General features: G+C 37.0%; 1 pseudogene; it reads right to left on the bottom strand.

Moving 5' to 3' along the window:
• Positions 1 to 10,007: 10,007 nt before the first annotated feature.
• Positions 10,008 to 20,328, bottom strand: LOC137058265 (uncharacterized; annotated as a pseudogene).
• Between the last annotated feature and the right edge of the window lie 1,212 nt (positions 20,329 to 21,540).

Genomic DNA, 21,540 nt, shown 5'->3' with positions numbered 1-21,540 from the left:
TTTTTGTTGTCCAGCCAATTGTATGACAGGTAGAACACTGAAAATCTGCCAAGTAGTAATTGGCTGTGTATTTAATAAATATTATCATAATTAATATATTTATCTACATTAATATTTTTTAGCTCAAACTTGACCTTTGACCCTTATTCGGAAGTTACTGTATTCTGCCTTTGCATTATCTGCAAAACAATAATGGGTCATACAAAGGCAAAATACCTTAACTTCTAATTTATTGATAATTTTGACTTTATCACTCTATAAAAATATGTATATGATAACAATGATAGCCTTAAAATAACATTTAGTGAGTTCTGTCTAGTAAGGCTTAATATTACATCAATAGAATATTACAAAATAAAAAAATGATGAGAAGGCTACAACTGTACTGGATCATTTTAAAACTGTATCATTGTACTTAATTTAAGTAAAATAACACTTTAAGAGGTTAATAAAGTAACCTTCCACAAATATTTCTTACATTTAAAAGGTTTGATTTGGCTATGCCAGTAATATGTAGACGTCCTTTCTCAAATACCATTCGCCCTTTTCTGACAAAACGTATTGGAATATGCTTATATCTGATGACATTGTGTGTATGTTTTCCAGAATTAATGAAAAAACTCTGTATTAATACATCATAGAAAAGATGGTGTCTTTTCATCGGTAACACTTTACAATAAAGTTTGTTAGTTAACATTAGTTAACAATAATAATGAACTGCGTTTATACAGCATTTATTCATCTTTATTAATGTTAATTTCAACATTTACTAATACTTTAATAAAATATTGTTAACATTAGTTAATGCACTGTGAACTGAACTAACTATGAACAGCTTTAATATTATTAACTAACGTTAACAAAGATTAACAAATACAGTAACAAATATATTGCTCATGGTTAGATCATGTTAGTTAATACATTAATGAACCTTATTGTAAAGTGTTACCAAAACAATTTGTACCCCCTGTTCATTGTCTTATTTTTAGTAACATTAAATACTGGTGCAAAAATGTTAGTTTGACTCATACAACATTAATTATTCAAAATAATTTATATGGAATAATTCTCAATATTTTTTTTAAAGCTATGATATGTTAAACGACAAAAGGGGTATTTTACAACAAATATAAATGCACCACGAGTTTTACCAGTTTTAAGTAAACGCAACCTTTATTCACATCTGTGTTGTTTTATCGACAACAGCAGTGAGTGACCAATGCTAGCAGTTTGTGTCTTTTAGCTCATACAGTAGCTTTAGCGGCAGACTGTGTTCTAGGTCCCGCTGTCGGAATCCCCCACAGTCACACTTTTACACCGTTTAGCTGTCAGCATTTTAACTGTTTAATCGGGACAATTTCATAGTGGTCAACCTCCGGACAACTTTGCACTTTGATAGATTAGACTAGCCCGCCAGCACATGATGGATTTAAACAATGGATTTGTCTTCTCAGTGGATGTTGTTTTCCATGGATTTTGACCATGTTTAAAAAAACAAAGGTAAGCTGCGATCTAAGTTATATCTGCTAGGGTTGGTCTGTGCGTAATGTTTTCTCCTCGCCAGAGGTGTGTCGTGAGGCGTGCCCAACCCACTCGCGTTGTTTATGGTTGTGGCAAAAGTGCTTCAATTACATTTAGGCATAACACTGTAACTTCAGCGCGGCAAAAATCTTAACTTTGGTAAAACAAAGGCAGAGTGCCTTAACTCAAGCGTAACTGAATTCCAGCGTTCTAAAGTGCAGCGGAACCAAGCCAAAAGACTCTAACTGATGTTAAGGTTTTCTGCCTTTGCTTTCCCTCTGCTTTTGGAAATTATGGCAAAAACAACATCCTATTTTTAGCAGAAAAGAACAAAATTGACTCAAGATATTTTTCCACATGATAAACCTGATGTCCATTGTTCCAAAAATGGCAATAACTCATTTTTGACCAAAATTGAAGTTAAGGTCTTTTGCCTTTGCACGGCAGTGTTGTCACCTTGTCATGAGCTTCACCTGTGACTAATAATGGATCAATTAGGTCTCAAGTGTGTATAAAAAGAACCCCAGTACGCTAGACCTTCACATCAACTGCAACTAGACCTCTGCAAACATGCCTAAGATTCACCCTGAGACTAACGTTTTGATTATCAAGAGGCTGAAGACCAGATCCACTGCTGATGTGGCAGACACCTTCAATGTGTCTCAGTGTCAAGTACAGAGGATAAAAAAAAGATTTGAAGAGACTGGAGACGTTTTTGACAAGCCCAGGTCAGGCAGAACCCGCAAGACAACTGCTCGAGAGGACCGTTTGTTGGCTCGAAAATCCAAGGCCAGCCCATTTTCCACTGCAGCAGAGCTCCACGAGACCTGGTCACCTGAAGTCCCTGTGTCAACCAGAACAGTTTGTCGGATTCTGTCTCGAAATGGCCTCCATGGTCGAATCAGTGCCCAGAAGCCAGCACTAAACAAAAGACAATTGAAAAACCGTGTGGCATTTGCCAAGGCCCACAACCTGCTAAAAGGATGGATGCTGGAAAAGTGGCAGAAGGTGGATTTTTCAGATGAATCTTCTGTTGAATTACACCACAGTCGCGGCAAATATTGCAGGAGACCTACTGGAGCCAGAATGGATCCGAGATTCACCCAGAAACAGTGAAGTTTGGTGGCGGAAAAATCATGGTCTGGGGTTACATCCAGTATGGGGGTGTGCGAGAGATCTGCAGGGTGGAAGGCAACATCAATAGTCTAAAATACCAAGAAATCTTAGCTACCTCTTATTCCCAACCATAAAAGAGGCCAAATTCTGCAGCAGGACGGTGCTCCATCGCATACTTCCATCTCCACATCAAAGTTCCTCAAGGCGAAGAAGATCAAGATGCTCCAGGATTGGCCAGCCCAGTCACCAGACATCATTGAGCATATGTGGGGTAGGATGAAAGAGGACGCATGGATGATGAAACCAAAGAATATTGATGAACTCTGGGAGGCATGCAAGACTGCTTTCTTAGCTATTCCTGATGACTTCATCAATAAATTGTATGAATCCTTGCCGAACCGCATGGATGCAGTCCTTCAAGCTCATGGAAGTCATACAAGATATTACATTTGGATCTCACAGCACCACAACTTAATTTGCTGACATATTTTTGTATTTGCAGTAAATTTGTTCAATTTCTGTATAGGCGACAAAACTTTTGTCTTGCCAAAATTTGACCTTTCTGTCTTGATTAAATGATAAATATTTTTTCTATGAAAATTATTTATTTCAGTGCATTAAACATAATTTGGGAGGGTTTTAGCTTTTCATATGAGCTATTTCTAACACCAATTAATTAATTAAAAGTCAGGTTAATATCAGGTATTTTTAGAAAATAGATAATCGACAAGACTTTTGTCAGGGACTGTATTTTGTCTCATGGGGATGAAAGACTACAATTCCCAGAATGCTTTGCTGCCCTGTGAGGCCATTCCCAAAGCCATTACTACTGGATTACAGTGACTGAATTCAGAAAGTACAATTAAATACTGAACGTGTCTGTTCAATATAATGATCGAGTTGCCGCGTGAGTCTCACAGCACTAACGCTGCAGGAGTCAGATTACATTTAATGTCATAATTGAGCTGATGAGCTCTCTTGATGAGAGCTGAGGTACCGCGACCACATTCGCAGCATACATTCAGAACACGTTTTCAGTTCATGCCTTTGGAAGCTTAACTTTCATAGAAATTAATTTGAGAAGTTAAAACACTTACATTGCTCAGCATCCGTTTAAATTAAGGGCTGCAGCTGCCAGCTGAGCTCTGTCTGAGTGTGATCTCCCATCCCCCATGTGCGGGTTCAAAACATGCGGAAATGGCTCCCTCTGCTGGCTGTAGTCTTTAGCCTCTGGCCAAACATTCCAAAGATGACGCAAATATCGTCAATTTGCGTCACGGGAGGAATTTTTCTAGAAATAAAATGCATAAATCTCTCGTCTCAGGGGGATATCAGGGGGGGAAGCACAATCATTTGATTATACTCCAGGGTTTCTACTAATACAAAGCCATATGCTAATCGCTGAAGTAACACTTTAAGGGCCCTATCATACACCCGGCGCAATGCGACGCCAGGCGCAACACAAATCTTTATTGCTAGTTTCAGCCTGATGCAGTTATCATTTTCACATCCAGATGTTTAAATAGCAAATGCACTTGTGCCCATCTGTTCGCCCATGGTCTGAAAACAAGGTGTGTTCAGCCGCATTGATGCGTTGCTAACTGAAATCGACTTCGCCTTTGACCAACTGAAACCTGGTTTAAAGTCAATAGTGCAGTATTTGTTGTGTTATTTAAAGGCGTTAGTAATATGCATCTGTAGGTACACAATGCACAGACACTGCTTATTACACACACAGGGATGTGCAGCAGCACACTTTTTTTTTATATATATTTGAAATCAAAGGATTTCTCTGGAGAAGCATTCAGTCTTTCTGTTCACAAATTCTGCAGTTTGACAGTGATACTTCTGTTTTAGAAAAAAAAAAACATTTATAAAAAAAGTAATGTAGCATTATGAGAAAAGAACTGTACTATTTTGAGAATAAAGTGATACTAATGACAATAAAGTTGTTGCAAAACGAATGGTACAGGAGTTTATTTAAACAGGTTTATGGCAAGGTAAGTATAGGTGGACAACAACCATAAAGACAACAGAGTTTCCACTCTTTCATGAACACCAGATTCAAGGATTTTTTAAAGCACCTTTATTTTATTTCAAGCACAATAAAGACAAAAAAGGTGTTTACTCCAAACCTGGGCAGTATCAAAGACTTTCTGTACCTGTGTTTGGAGATTATGTAGAGAGAGAGATTTCACATTCTTTTTTTATTAACTTGATTAATCCAAGTATAGAAAATATATAATAAAGAAATTTAAAATTACATATATATATAATAATAATAGATTCTAATCAACCAATCACATGACAGTTGCATCTCATCTGCTCAGTTACTGAGATTTTCACGCACAACCATTTCTAGGATTTACAAAGAATGGTGTGAAAAGGGAAAAACATCCAGTATGCGGCAGTCCTGTGAGTGAAAATGCCTTGTTGATGCTAGAGGTCAGAGGAGAATGGGCCGACTGATTCAAGCTGATAGAAGAGCAACTTTGACTGAAATAACCACTCGTTACAACCGAGGTGAGCAGCAACGCATTTGTGAAGCCACAACACGCACAACCTTGAGGCGAATGGGCTACAACAGCAGTAGACCCCACCGGGTACCACTCATCTCCACTACAAATAGGAAAAAGAGGCTACAATTTGCATGAGCTCACCAAATTTGGACAGTTGAAGACTGGAAAAATGTTTCCTGGTCTGATGAGTCTCAATTTCTGTTGATACATTCAGATGGTAGATTCAGAATTTGGCATAAACAGAATGAGAGCATGGATCCATCATGCCTTGTTACCACTGTGCAGACTGGTGGTGGTGTAATGGTGTGGGGGATGTTTTCTTGGCACACTTTAGGCCCCTTAGTGCCAATTGGGCATCGTTTAAATGCCACGGCCTACCTGAGCATTGCTTATATATATATATATATATATATATATATATATATATATATATATATATATATATATATATATATATATATATATATATATATATATATATATATATATATATATATATATATATATAAAGAAAGAAAGAAAGAAAGCTACAGGAATTTTGCAATTAAATAATATGAATAAAGAAATTGTTATGCATAAAAAATATTCAAAATTATTTGTTAATCACTTTTGTACAGAGTATCTAACGGCTTTTTTAAAAATCTATTTTAAGGCTTCTAAGTTTGTTAATTTTTCCTATTTCTAACACATTAACTTTGAGGACAAAATGTTTACTAGCTGTCTAATATTTTCCACCCACTAACATGTGCTATGATGAAGAGATAATCAGTGTTATTCACTTCACCTGTCAGTGGTCATAATGTTATGCCTGATCAGTGTACATGTGCTGGTTATATAATTAGTATATTATCAAAAAGTTGATTTATTTCACTAAAAATGTACTTGTATATTATATTCATTCATTACACACAGACGGATATATTTTAAATGTTTCTTTATTTTAATTTTGATTATTATAATTGACAACTAATGAAAATCACAAATTCATTATCTTAGAAAAATAGAATATTGTGAAAAGGTTCAATATTGAAGACACCTGGTGCCACACTCTAATCAGCTAATTAACTCAAAACATCTGCAAGGGCCTTTAAATCGTCTCTCAGTCGAGTTCTGTAGGCTGCACAATCATGGGGAAGACTGCTGACTTGACAGCTGTCCAAAAGACTACCACTGACACCTTGCACAAGGAGGGCAAGACACAAAAGGTCATTACAAAAAGGGTGGCTGTTCACAGAGCTGTGTCCAATCACATTAATAGAGAGGTGAAGGGAAGGAAAAGATAGAACATCTTGAAAAAAGTGGTAGAAAAAATGTACAAGCAGTAGGGATAACTGCACCCTGGAATGGGTTGTGAAACAAAACCCATTTAAAATGTGGGGGAGATTCACAAAAAGTGGACTGCAGCTGGAGTCAGTACTTAGGAGTCAGTACCTACAGGCGAAGGGCGCATGACATACGTCACGACCAAACGTTAGCGATTGGTTCCTGCAGATCCAGAGTGGCTCAGGGCAGATCCAATAGTTTTAAACCTCAACAGGGTGCCCGCCTTCGCGGAAATAAACCCTTGTCAATGGAGAGTGGCCAGACTCTATGTACAAATGAACTGTAGGAGAGTCTGGTAAAACCAGGCTAAAATTTGCCCATTGGTCCCTGTCCATCATGGCCTCCTAATCTTCCCCCTATCCTGATTGGCTTCATCACTCTGTCTCCTCTCCACCATTAGCTGGTGTGTGGTGAGCGTTCTGACACAATATGGCTGCCATCGCCTCATCCAGGTGGGTGCTGCACATTGGTGGTGGTTGAGGAGATTCCCCCTTATATATGTAAAGCGCTTTGGGTGCCTAGAAAAGCACTATATAAATGTAACAAACTATATTGGATCCGACAGGAATGGTGCAGCACACTTTTGTGAGTAAATTGTGTTTTTATATGTAATAGTATTACATTGTTATAGATCGTTTTGCTGTGTCTAACAGAACATACCTTTAGCACGCTGGACTCAGACATACGGGCCAGGGCTCACAAAGCCCCCAAATTGTTGTGTTTGTTTGATAAAGACGTTTACGAGCCCTGTGGTCGAGAGAATCATTCCGGTAACCGCTTTCAAAACAATCCCTCCCTCAAGTGAACTGAACTGACAGTGGAGCTGAAGCTCATTAAATATGCAAATCTTTTCCAATCCTTGCCATGGTCTTCCAAGTCTCCAGTGCGACACGCCCATCAAAACCCAGCATTTTGGAGAGAGCCTCAAAGCCAGTGTAGAAAATAGCCTATTTCTTATTAGTTGTGATGTTTTTTCATGTAAAAACGACACGTCCTTAGTTGACCTCAGATAACAGTATCCATTTTTTAAAGCCAGTTCATGACAACTTTAATTACATTAAAAATATAGTACTTTCTTACTTGTACTCAAGTAAAATTTGTATTATATTATATTTAATATGAAACACAGTGCAGTAAAAAGTACAATATTATGTTTTGGAATGTTGTGAAGTAAAAGGTTTCCAAAGAAGAACACTGATAAAGTACATATAATTGAAAAATAAAATTCCTTGGAAAGTAAAAATATTTATGTTACGTCTGATAACAGCTCTGAGTCTTGTTCTAAATGCCTGATGAGTTTGGAGAAGGCCTGGCAAGAGATCAGAGACCATTCCTCCATACAGAACCTCTCCAGATCCCTCAGATTCCCAGCTCCATGTTAATGCTATTTTTTCAATCATCTAGTCTAGAGGTCCCCAATCTCGGTCCTGGAGGGCCATGTCCTGCACAGTTTAGCTCCAACCCCAATCGAACACACCTGAAACAGCTAATCAATGCCTTGCTAATCAATTGCTGCGTCCCAATTCGCCTACTTATACTACGTCCTAAAAGTATGTACTCTTTTTGTGAAGAAAAAGTATATACTTTTGAGTGTGTAGCAGAAAAGTATGCAAGCTTCGGGACATACTACTTCGCCATCTTTAACGGACTCTGTCGCTTAGTTACGTGCATCCCGTCACCGTTTATCTGCCCTGTCAATCATCGTCAGATTCGTTACAGTTCAAATCCTCCACATACAGATTAATCTCTTACCGTATCGGAGAGAAATGTAGCCGCTCGTTGATCTGCCATTTGTGGGTCTTTAATGCAGAGACTCTCCTCATGTGTTTGCAGTTTAAATATAATGATGCATTTAAAAGTTAATGGCCAAACGTGTCATTACAAAAGTTCACAATGCTGCTGCAGGTGAAATATAATGTGGACAACACTGAATAAATATATTTTTGTCAGGTTAAATATTGATAGTTGGTCACTCAAACCCCTTTATCTAAACTTCTCTACTTAACCGTCGAACTCGCACATCCGTCATGTTTGTAGTTTTTAACGCTTTTTATCCGCGTTTGTAGTTCTAGTCGAATCCCCATACACCTCGCAGTGGGTTGTGGGCAATATCAGCCGTTAGAGTGCCCATCGATTCATACTTCAAATTCGGACCGGAAATAGTAAACCATCCGGGAATCTTTGGAATACTCTTTTCAACATACTACGATTTGGGACATACTAATTCTATTTTCGAATACTATTTAGGATGGATAGTATGCGAATTGGGACGCAGGGAATGCCTTGATTAGCTGTTTCAGGTGCGTTCGATTGGGGTTGGAGCTAAACTCTGCAGGACAGTGGCCCTCCAGGACCGAGATTGGGGACCCCTGATCAAGTCCCTTTAGGGAAGGGTTTCTCAAATCCGGTCCTAGCGGGCCACTGCCCTGCAGAGTTTAGTTCCAACCCTAATCAAACACACCTGAACCTATTCAAGGTTTTCAGTTTAGTTCAGAAGTTAGTTCATTCGGGGTTTAAGTTCAACTCATAGGGATAACCGCACCCTGGAGAGGATTGTGAAACAAAACCCATTTAAAAATGTGGGGGAGATTCAAAAAGAGTGGACTGCAGCTGGAGTCAATGCTTCAAAAACCACTACGCACAGACGTATGCAAGACATGGGTTTCAGCTGTCGCATTCCTTGGGTCAAGCCACTCTTGAACAACAGACAGTGTCAGAAGCATGTTGCCTTGGCTAAAGACAAAAAGGACTGCTGAGTGATCTAAAGTTATGTTCTCTGATAAAAATAAATTTTGCATTTGTAATTTAGGGTCCCAGAGTCTGGAGGAAGAGAGGAGAGGCACACAATCCACGTTGCTTGAGGTAACCCCCCAATATTCAAATCCATCAGTTACAATCAATCAATCAATCACAGTAGATCAAAAGAAAAATATATAGAATTCATTTTATTTGGTAACAATTTTGTTCCTAATCAAATATGAGTTTATGATGATAAATCAGACAAGAAACATCCCAAGACGTTTATACAAGAAATAAACATTTGAAATATATCAGTCTTTGTGTAATAAATGAATATCATATACAAGTTTCACTTTTTGAATGGAATTAGTGAAATAAATCAATTTGATGATATTCTAATAATATGACCAGCGACTGTTGGAATTTCAACTAGCAAATATTGGAATTTAAATTACCAATAGTGGACAATATATATTGTCCACTATTGGTAATTGAAATTCCAATATTTTAATTATCCAATACAATTTCCCATAATTGTATATTTATCCATGATCTAAAATATACAGTACTTAAAGATAATCTTTAATCTTAATATAATTTGATCAAATCTTAAAAATGCTGCACATTATAATGATTTGCTTGAACCATTGTTTATTTTAGTTTTTAGTATTTTTTTAAAGAATTTATTTAGACAAAAGAGAATGAAAATATCATATCGCCCATTTATTGGTATAACATAAAATATTTATAACATAAAAAGTTAGCAGTTTATCGTTATCGGACAGAACCTTATCGCTGCATCCTTAGTCTGAACGTACCTCCTTGTTCTCAGTAAAAAGGACACATATCAACAGTTTGAAACCGTTTTTTTCTCATGGTGTAAAGAAAGTAATAATGACGTACAAACTTCTCCACCTCTGTAATTAAAACCAAAAACACGAGTTAGCATACACAGCATGCTAATATGACACATGAACATAGTGCTCTACACTGGAGGAATGACTTATCTCTACCTTTTTCAATGTCCTTGAATGATTTTTTGGCGAACAAGCTCTTTGCACTTGTCCGGTTTTCACCGTTTTCCAGCTTGTACCACTCTAAGCAGGTTTGAGAAGCCTTAGTGATATTAGAGGGCTTTTCACAGTCTGAAAATTTAAAAAAATTGTAACATGACGAGTAATTTAAGACTTTACACTTCAAGACCCCCCTTCACTAAAAATCCCACACCTTGCGCTTGCTCCCTGCTGTAATACTCTGACATTCATTAACATACAATACATAAAAACCCAAGCTCACACACTCCCAGTTCACACCAGCAGCACAAACTTACTGCCCACAGCGGGAATTATTATCTCCTGTCGACATGACCTTCCAACCTTGTTAGTTGCAATGAAGGAAATCCTGGCCTCTGAATAGGTTATTGAGGTTTTATAGGTTCGATTCAAAGTTGACTTTTCCTTTCTCTTGGGTTTTTCACAAGGCCAAACGGTGACTTTCAGCCTGTACTCCACACCCCCAACAGACTCTTCAGCTGGTGGTTCCTAAAGAAACTGACATTGGAGCATCATTCAAATCAAATTTCATTCATCTCACACCAACAAACAGAAACATTTCTGATGTCCTCTGTTCTTCTTATACTTACATCCCAGCTGAGATTAATATGCCTGGTACAATCCGTCCATTTTTTTCTTCCCAGCGTACAAGTGGGAGGTGGATTTCTGCAGAGAGGTGTTACATCAGTTAACCAAATATTTTCAAATGCTTTTACTTCACTGTGAAATTGCAGCATTCATTGATAGATTCAGCTGAAATCAAACCTAAGGGAACATCCACCACTGGGCTCCAGTCACTCCAGAGAGCATTTAGTGAGTCTTTACATAGATGTGGCTGCAGTTTGGCCTGCCGCCTCAGCTGGATCTGGTAGATGGTCTGTTTCTTTAGATGTAGCTTGTAGGAATCTACAGACATATTCATCTCAGTTAGTTTTTATGTTTTGCGCTCAAATCATTTAAAGTGGTCACACATTCCACACCAAAAACAATGTATTTATTATGAATAAAAGTAATTTAGTTTTTTATTATTATTTTCCAACATCTCCATTATTTGCTGCTGTACCTTTAAGAGTCCATGTAAACACCCTCACTGTATACGTCAAATTGCTAAAGCCTCAAAGAATCAGAACCTGCATAAAAACTGACCTCCATTGGAAGCATTTGCAGAGCAGTAGGTGCTACACAAATCCACATTTGACAAACTTTCCCACATTTTACTCTTTATCTGCCCTACTATATTTGTAATACCTTTATTTAGTACGCACATTTTCTTCATGAATAGAATAACTCTATGGCCTACATACTGTATGTAAAAATGTGCAGTACAGCAATGTATAGTCCGTTGTATTTCATTATCTAATGCACTTGACCTTCAGTTGATTCATTAGAAAATAAGCTCTACAATCAGTCTCTACTAATAAAACAAAGCCAAGATGTAAGTTTAACTGCTTCAAGAACAGCAACGTTATATCTCGCAACCAAGTTGTCTAGCTTTTCAGTTGCAAAACTATTTTACTGATAAAGTCTCAGGGCAATACTGACATGTTTCTGTGTCTGAACTGTATGTGCATTTGTATGTGAGAACGGGAGAAAGAGAGAATGCTTTCCATGGGTAATTAAGTTCGTTATATATCTTTTGTTTGGTCAAGGCCAAACAATGAGAATCAAGTATTCAACAGCTCCATTAACAACATTAAAAAATTAGTTCTAAAAAAATTGCAGAATGTTTTCAAAGGCCCCTGAATTTTTTTTATTTAAAAAGAGAAGCAGTATTTAATATCTCATGCCATTACCCCTTTTAATCTTTTAAAGTTTAAACTTTTATTTTTTGAATTGGCCCTATTGCATTTAATACAAGTCATTAACTTTTTTTTTTAAATAAATACCAGCAAAAATCAATGCCTGACTCAAACGACTTTATTTCGGTGCATGTATACCATGTATTAACAGAATAAGGACTCCTACCTTTGCTAGTGCTGTCCTCAGTTTCGAATGTCGCCTATAATTGCAGAACACACAGTGTTAAAAAAATAACAGATTCACTTCAGGATATGAAAATATCAGATTTTCTGAAATGGCTTACATTCTGCCATGTGAAGCCTCTCTCCCTCCATCTGATCTCGTATATAACACCTTTGTTATCCTTTGGTTTGTCCAATTTGAGGGTCAGGACATCAGTTGTCCTTTTCATGCTGGTAATCTGAGGTTTACTGTATTTGACTGTTGACAACATGAGCGTGACATGTTAGGGGCGACATGCCATGCAAAATGTTATGCTGAAAATATAATTCATTATTTGCAATTAAATGTGTAATATATAATGCAACTATTTATTAAAAGGATGTATTATTATACATTTAAATTATAATGCAATATAATATATGTATAATATACCTATTTATTACCTACTTTAAAAATCCCATCATTTAAACTGTCAGAAAATGGCAGTTTAAATAGATCTCTTAGTCTGTGTTCTTACCCAAGCATTCAAGGATGACTGAGATTTTGCTAGAATTGCAGGTGAGATTGCCCACTTGTGTCTGTACCCATATGTCCATCTTTCTTCTAATGATTAGTTCCTCCAAGGAAATGTGTCTCTTTGATTGCGTGCCAGAGTTCGCACACATTAAAAAACTTTTCTTTTCACTGTCCCTGCACACACCAGGAATTGAGAGTCAGTATTAAGTATAAAATAGCCTAGATACACTGTGGCAACTCAATTCAATCTCCGTTCATCATATAAAGCAATCGAGTCTCTTCAGAAAATTTGGACTAAACTGCTCGATTCACGTGAACATTTATAAGCTCTTTATGAACTTTTTGAAGCATTAAAGTGTAGTTGCGTATACTGTCAATGGGGGGACAGAAATCTCTCCTATTTTATTTAAAATAGTATCTTTATTTGTGTTTCACAGATGAAAAAAAGTCTTTGGAAAGACATGAGGGTGAGAACTTAATGGACAATTTTGTTTTTGTTTTTTTTGAGTAAACTTGATCTTTCAAAAATAATCCCACCCTAAGAAATAATCACTGGAGTAAAAAGTTACACAACTTGTGGCACATTAACTCTGAGGTTTAGAATGTTTTATAACTATACAGATAATGAGATGTGTTCTTGTTACTCACCATATATAAAGAGTGTGTGTCTGATTCTCCTCAGGACTTCTCTTATCCCATTCACAAATAAAGTCCTCCTCCTGGTTAGATGACTTTTTGTAACACCGTGGACTGGTTGTAGGTATACATCCTGCTGCTTTAAAAACATTTACATCATAAAAAAACTAAATCTGCAAGTTTGACTATTGGAACTCACCTGATCCCACCAAATATGTTTCTTAAAGAAGTTTCTTATGCTCACCAAAGCTACATTTGTTTGATAAAAATACAGTAAAAAACAGCCATATTGATACTGTTACATTTTAAACAACAATTTCTATTTAGAAATCCTTGATTTCTATTTAGATTTTAAAATGTAATATATTTGTGTGACAGCAAAGCTGAATTTTCATGAATTTCTAATTTCAATGAATTTGCATAATTTCTTCAGTCTTCACATTGTAACCGATCTACTGGAGGCATAGGTAAACCCAAGTACAGTTTTATTTAACATGAACAAAGTACAAAAACAAAGCATTGACTTGACTTGGCAAAGCAAGAGCTTAATCATGGACAAACTCACTACCAGTGGTACAAGGGACAATACTGACAAGGGAACATGAGGGCTATATACACACACACACACACACACACACACACACACACACACACACACACACACACACACACACACACACACACACACACACACACACACACACACACACAATTACTGACTAAACAAGACACACCTGTAAACAATGAAACAATAAACCAATGACAAACAGAGGATAGTATCACATGACAAGACAAACCAATGAGAATACAGGTGTGTTCAACATTATCTCCACCCAATCAATGAGAGTAGCCGCGAGCTGCAAACAATAGAAGTATAGTCCGACACTTTCTGCTTCCCGTAGTTATGCTCACTCTGTTTGCATCACAGATGAAGAGATATTGTCATGTAATACTATGTAGCCTACTGCTTATTACAGCGTCTGTTTGTAGAATAAAGAATAAAGAATAAAGTTCAACATATAACCCTACACTATCAAGGAAGTGGGGTCGGTTTTTTAATCAGTTTTATTTTGATAAAAAAAAAAAAAACATTGCAACTACGTAAAAAAATGTATTTGTGAGCATTAGTGAAACTGAAGGGTTTATGCTGTTCCAGGCAGGTTTTTGAGCCCGTAAGTTACAACTTCAAACTCACGACTTTGTAGCGTTCCAGGCCTGAGCGCAATGAATTGTGGTAACTAGATGTAAACAAAGCATGGCTGACTGTAATGGGCTTACTGCTCATTTACAATAATTTTTATCACCAAAGGTGCTTACTCCTTATTGAGGTGAACGGAGGAAAGAAAGAAAAAAAAATGGCGCATAAGGCAAGAGAAGCTTATTCTTATTAGACATTATTTGTATATTTGGAAATGTATTTGGTATTAATTTATTCTTGCATCCAATGGACTGAAAACTAGCTAAAGCTAGAAAAGCTGCTAATGCATAACATTTGCTGATGAATAATGTTAGAGTAATTCCTTTTTTTTAAAATAAATGATTTGGTTTTTAATGTACAACTTTCGTAAACACGGCATCCGTAGGGGCTGCCATTGTTGTGGCCCAGGCTATGTGATGTCAGAGATCATAACTGGGAGTACGTCGATCTAGTACGAGTTCACTGATGGGAAGTCACAGGTTTAACGGTCATGCCACTGCACTTTCACAGGGTGAAGGTTGGAAAAACACAGGTTACACATCTCTTTGTTTATGTTCACATTACTTTTGCATTAAAAATAGTGTACACTGGCGAACGTTAACTTCAGGTATTTTAAAATATTACAAAATAACTGCTTATTTTTATGTTTTACTGCTGGAAGCGCTGCCATTTTTCCGCTTCTGCCTGCAGCAGTCAAGTGGTACAAGCCGTAACTCTCAGAAAATTCCCAGTCTCAAATTACCCTTATCCCTTAATACTCCATTGCTTAAACTTACCAAATATACCTGCATACATCACTATATTTATATTCAGTTGTTGTTTTTTTTTCTGATGGTTTTCCTCTCTGTTTGTTATTGTATTGTTTTGGTTTTTGTTTTCTTTGTTGATTTTCCTCTCTATTTGTTATGGTTTGGTTTTTCTACCCACTATACATGTATGTATGTCTATGATCACTTGCATTGTATAAGCTACTGTAATTTGTTAATTTGCTATAATTATTTTTTCTCTAATTAAAAAAAGAGAAAAAAAAAAGAAAAGAAAGAAAAATTCCCAGCCTACAAACTGTAATTAAAAGCTCCACGAGGAAGTGCCACTTTTTACAAGCTACAATCTCGTAATTACAGGAATTATGAGGTGGCATAAAATGCACCTTAACACGAGGGAAAGAACCACATGACTAACCGGAAGAAATATTAGTAAAGGATTAAATCGATCATAAGATAAAGACATTTACAATGTTACAAAATATTTCCATTTCAAATAAATGCTGATCTTGTACAAGTTCTAGTCATTAAATAATCCTGAAAAATGTAAACAAACAAAAATATTAAGCAGCAAAAACGCTTTTCAACATTGATAATAAACATCTTTAATTGACCAACAAATCAGCATATTAGAATGATTTATGAGCAATCATGACGGTGAAGACAAAATTTGTAACACAGTTCTACTGGAGGCGAGGTTTAGAACCCAAGTGCAGTTTTATTAACTTAAATCAAACCATGAAACAGACTTAGCGAAACAAACAAAAGACTTAACATAATCTCACCAACAGCAGATTTCACAAACACAATAAAAGACAAAGACGCATGGCAAACATGAGGGCTAAAATACACAGACTAATGACTGGACAAGGGACACCTGTGAACAATGATCAAACAATCAACCAATGACATGACAGAACACAAGACAAGGGAGCACATGGCAGGATCACATGACAAACGAGGAAGTGCATGACAGAACATGACAGTTGCTGCATCCCAATTCGCCTACTTATACTACGTCCTAAAAGTATGTACTCTTTTTGTGAAGAAAAAGTATATATTTTTGTAGTGTGTAACAGAAAAGTATGCAAGCTTCGGGACATACTGCTTTGCCATCTTTAACAGACTTTGACGCAGGGGTGGACAAAGTACATAACTTCATTACTTGAGTAAAAGTAACAGTACTACTGGTCAAATATCACTCCGTTACAAGTGAAAGTTGTAAAAAACGATTTTTACTTAAGTAAAAGTACAGAAGTATTTGTTTTCAAAAGTACTTAAGTATCAAAAGTACTTTTCTTTTTTTATGTCAGCGCATTATTTTATTGTTGTTGTATGAATGTTAACTATGCCATCATGGTTTAAGCATAGACAGTAAAAGAAATGGACAGAGCTATCCCAATGACTTCAACGGCGGAAAAATGAGGCCAATCAGAGGCACTCACTTCCTGATGGCTGAGCGAACTGCGCAGGCTCAGACTGAGCTTGACGACGTAGATGTGACGTGAGCAACCTGTCTAACAGTTGTAGGTCTTCTAGTAGATCTAGTGGAAAGTGAAATCTGAATCAAGTTGTTTAAATATTTTCTCCCGTTGCTTTTGGTTCACTTACTTGACTTTATCAGACTTTACGATTCAACGTCCCCCCGACTGCCTCATAGACAGTAAAAGATTGCTTCTGAGCATCTCCTCCTGTCTATACGGTAATTTCTTAATTGTGCGACAGATTCGCGTTGGTTGTGACACAATCGTTAGCCTATTTTTACAAAAACAGCTTCTACGGGGCGATAGTGTAAGATACAAGGTAATGGAGCCTTTTATGCATTGTTGTGTTTCTTTAGAAATAAACAATGGGCAAATCGAGTCTTTAAACGCCTCAGATGTAAAGTTATTCACTGTCAAAGTGACTCAAAAATGAATGGGAGTCAATGGAATACTAACATTAGGTGATGGCTTGGTTAGCAATGGCCGCCCCTATGGGTGGAACGCTTTCCAAGTGCTATTACCCCCTTTGGTTTAAGCCAGTCAGTGATGTTTCATCCGGCATACTAGCATACGGCAACCTTAAACTAATTTAAACTTGTATAAAAGTTACAAAGCTCTTTACAAAGCTGCTGTCACTTTATGGCCGAATGCACGGATCTTATACACTGATACACAACTGATATTCTCCAACTGTATATGTTAAAGGGTTAGTTCACCCAAAAATGAAATTGATGTCATTAACTCCTCACCCTAATGTCGTTCCACACCCGTAAGACCTCCGTTCATCTTCAGAACACAGTTTAATTTTTTTTTATTTAGTCCGAGAGCATATCCAAATGTATGCACACTATACTGTCCATGTCCAGAAAGGGAATAAAAACATCAAATGTCCATATGTGACATCAGTTAGTTAATTAGAATCTCTTGAAGCATCAAAAATACATTTTGTTCCAATAATATTCATTATCGATTCACTGATTCATAACCGTTTGTATCTTTATTTGAGGATTGAACACAAACAAGGTAGAGAGGACAATGCTGAATAAAGAAGTAGTTTTTGTTATTTTTGGACCAAAATGTATTTTCGATGCTTCAAGTGATTCTATTTAACCAACTGATGTCTCATAGGGACTACTTTGATGATGTTTTTATTCCCTTTCTGGACATGGACGGTATATTGTGCGTACACTTAGATACGCTCTCAGACTAAATATAAAATATCTTAAACTGTGTTCCGAAGATGAACGGAGGTCTTACGGGTGTGGAACGACATTAGAGTCATTAATGACATAAATTTCATTTTTGGGTGAACTTACCCTTTAACCTAAGACATAATCAACTTTGTTTATGTGAATACTTGCCAAAAGGAACATTATGACATCCGTCTTCTTCCATTTTGCTATAAACTGATCAGTGTTCAAAAATTGCTGGGAAATTATTGAACTTCACGTGACCCTGCAAGAGCCTGACAAGCCAAACCCACATCAAGATGTTTGGTCTGGAAACTTCCCATTGACGGCTCAATCCAAAGGGGCGGGATAAAGGGCTGTCTTTCAAACTTCCTCTGCACGCGATAGGATAGCGCTACAACCAACCAGAGCAACGTGCATTAGAGCTAGTAGATCGAACTTTCACCGTATCCGGTAAGCAAAACTCCGAACACATCTTCCCTTCTTAAGAATGACTTCAGTGCCGGTTTTTGTTCTTTTTCTCTGAGAAAAGCTTAACTCCAAGTCTTCCAGAGTCACGGTCAAAGCTGATTTGAAAGACCGCCGTTCTCCAGTTTCTGTGTTTACTAGAAGCATGCAAGCGCAACTCGGCCGTCATTATGTTAAGCCCCACCCACCAACTCTATACACGATGTGATTGGCCTGACCAGAGTTTGGTTTATACAGCTCAGAACTGTATTGAGAGTTGCTAGATGACACTCGCGGCAGATTAGATTTGCTGCCACAAGGGTGCGTCTAGATTTCTTGGCTACTACAAGAGTGATTCCTGAAAGGCTTTCTGCAAAAACCCAAACAAACAAAAAAAATCATCCACTGACTTTCAAAGCTGCTACAGAAATGACTTTCGACTTTGATAGAAATGTAGTGGAGTAAAAAGTCAGATATTTGTCTTTCAGATGTAGTGAAGTAAAAGTCATAAGTTTCCAGAAAATATAATACTCAAGTAAAGTACAGATACTCAAAAAGTGTACTTAAGTACAGTACTTAAGTAAATGTACTTAGTTACAGTCCACCTCTGCTCTGACGCTTAGTTACGTGCATCCCGTCACCGTTTAACTGCCCTGTAAGGCATCGTCAGATTCGTCACAGTTCAAATCCTCCACATTCAGTTTAATCTCCTACCGTATCGGAGAGAAATGTAGCCGCTCGTTGATCTGCCATTTGTTAGTCTTTAATGCAGAGACTCTCCTCATGTGTTTGCAGTTTAAATATAAGGATGCATTTAAAAGTTAATAGCCAAACGTATCATTACAAAAGTTCACAATGCTGCTGCGGGTGAAATATAATGTGGACAACACTGAATAATATACTTTTGTCAGGCTAAATATTGCTAGTTGGTCACTCAAACCCCTTTATCTAAACTTCTCTACTTAACCGTCAGACTCGCACATCTCGTCATGTTTGTAGTTTTTTAACGCTTTTTATCCACGTTTGTAGTTATAATCGAATCCCCGTCCAACTCGCAATGGGTTGTGGGCAATATTAGCCGTTAGAGTGCACATCGATCCATACTTCAAATTCGGACTTGAAATAGTAAACCATCCGGGTATCTTTGGAATACTCTTTGCAAAATACTACGATTTGGGACATACTAATTCTATTTTCGAATACTATTTAGTATGGATAGTATGCGAATTGGGATGCAGGGAGTGAACATGAAAACCTAAAAACATGAAACATGAACCCACCACCCAAACACTATGTGACAAAATTCAGCTCTGTTATCACGGGGATAAAATATACATTTTAAATATATTTAAATAGAAACGTAAAAAAAATAGAATTTTTTTACAATATTACTGTTTTTACTGTATCTCTCAGGAAATACAGGCTTGGTAAGAGAAAGAGACCTTGAAAAAACATTAAGAAGTCATAATTTTAAGAAAATTATATATGTCAAAGTAAAAACAACACCAAAAAAGAGCTGTTCTTCAAATTTGTTTACATCCTGTGGATTTATAATTGTGGTTTAGCCAAATGGTGCCTATAGGTCAGCATCATCTAAAAAAAAATATTTCTTCTGCAAAGTTAAACAAGCTTATCTCACTATCATCTTCCTCTGCGGTGTTATATGTGTCGTTTGCACTGATACCATCAGCCATGACAGACAAAAGTGAGTGTCAAACATACCTTCAGTCAGACTGACAGAAACAAGAAGCAAAAGAACAGCCACTCTCATCCCCATCGCATCTAGTGTTCAGAGTGTCCTCACTCTACATGGTGAATATAGGCAGTTCAAGATGATAATTGTGGCCAAAGTTCATGTTAACAACATGGGTTATTTTCTGTTCTCGTGTTTTTGTGGACTTTGTCATCATTCGCTGCCCAAGAACTGTTACAATTTCACATCAAGCACATTGGATCTCAGTGAATGAAAATATTCAATTTGAAAATCTTTATTTATTTACATTCTATAATTTGTTAAGAACAAATGTTCCAGGCTGATCCAACTTGCGTGAAGTTCATCACAGCAACCCTCATGTAAGTGTTATGCATACTTTTGATTTTGTTTCATGTTCATGTCCTTATTATTAGTCACAGTCACGTTTCCTGGCTTGTCATGTGATTTCCTTGGCCTCATGTTATTGTGGTGATTGATTGTAAACGGAAGCGGTGGTGGGTTGAACACCATGTTCTTATAACGCAGGAGTTGCATCTATGGCAGCTGAGAAGGCCATTCTTATATTATTTTCGAAGAATTTTCAGAAATCTGTATAAATACATGTTTAACACTGAAAAATACGTTTAATGTTACAGTCACTGCCCTTGCAGTCCAGAATAAAAGAGAACATCCTAATCGAGTGGAAGGATTTGTGGAAACTGCAATTCCTAATTATTGTGATCCAACATTTGCCTCGCATTTCAGGCTGAAAAGACAAACATGTCTTCTTATATCTTCAATTGTTGCGTATACTGAGCTGAAGCAGACACAATTGTAAACACTCGCTTTACTTGGACACATTGTGCGAGCTGTCTTTTCAATACCACATGGTTTAATACCACGTGTTGCCTACATTTTTGACACACCCACTAAACAAGATAAAATGTATCTCAAACCCTGTTGCACACCATTTCCAGGAAACATGTCGTTCAACCGGAAACCAAAGCAAAACATTGGGGACCGCTCCTCTTTGTCATGTGATTCCCTGGTCGTGTCTTATGTTGTCATTGGTTCATGAGGTTCAGAAAGTTAATCCCAAATTCCCTGAGATGGGTGTGCCATAAACTTTAAACATGGTGGTGGGGTGAATTTTTACATAATAGCCTACGAGTAATCATTTGAAGCGATATTGTATATTTTATTATACACAGTGAAAATAGCTTGCATTTGACCGAAATTATAGAATTGGCAGATAATTTGATGTAAATGTTTATATGGTTGTCAGTGCATGTGACACTACACTGTAAAAAAAAAATGTTGTTTTTTGTTGGTTTAACTTAAAAAAGTAAGTAACCTGGTTTCCTTAAAATTTTGAGTTTA

Source organism: Pseudorasbora parva, chromosome 22 (genome assembly GCF_024679245.1).
Source record: "Pseudorasbora parva isolate DD20220531a chromosome 22, ASM2467924v1, whole genome shotgun sequence".
In the NCBI taxonomy this organism is placed as follows: domain Eukaryota; kingdom Metazoa; phylum Chordata; class Actinopteri; order Cypriniformes; family Gobionidae; genus Pseudorasbora; species Pseudorasbora parva.
Note: the sequence above shows the minus strand (reverse complement) of the source record. Positions and strands in the feature narration are given on the sequence as shown.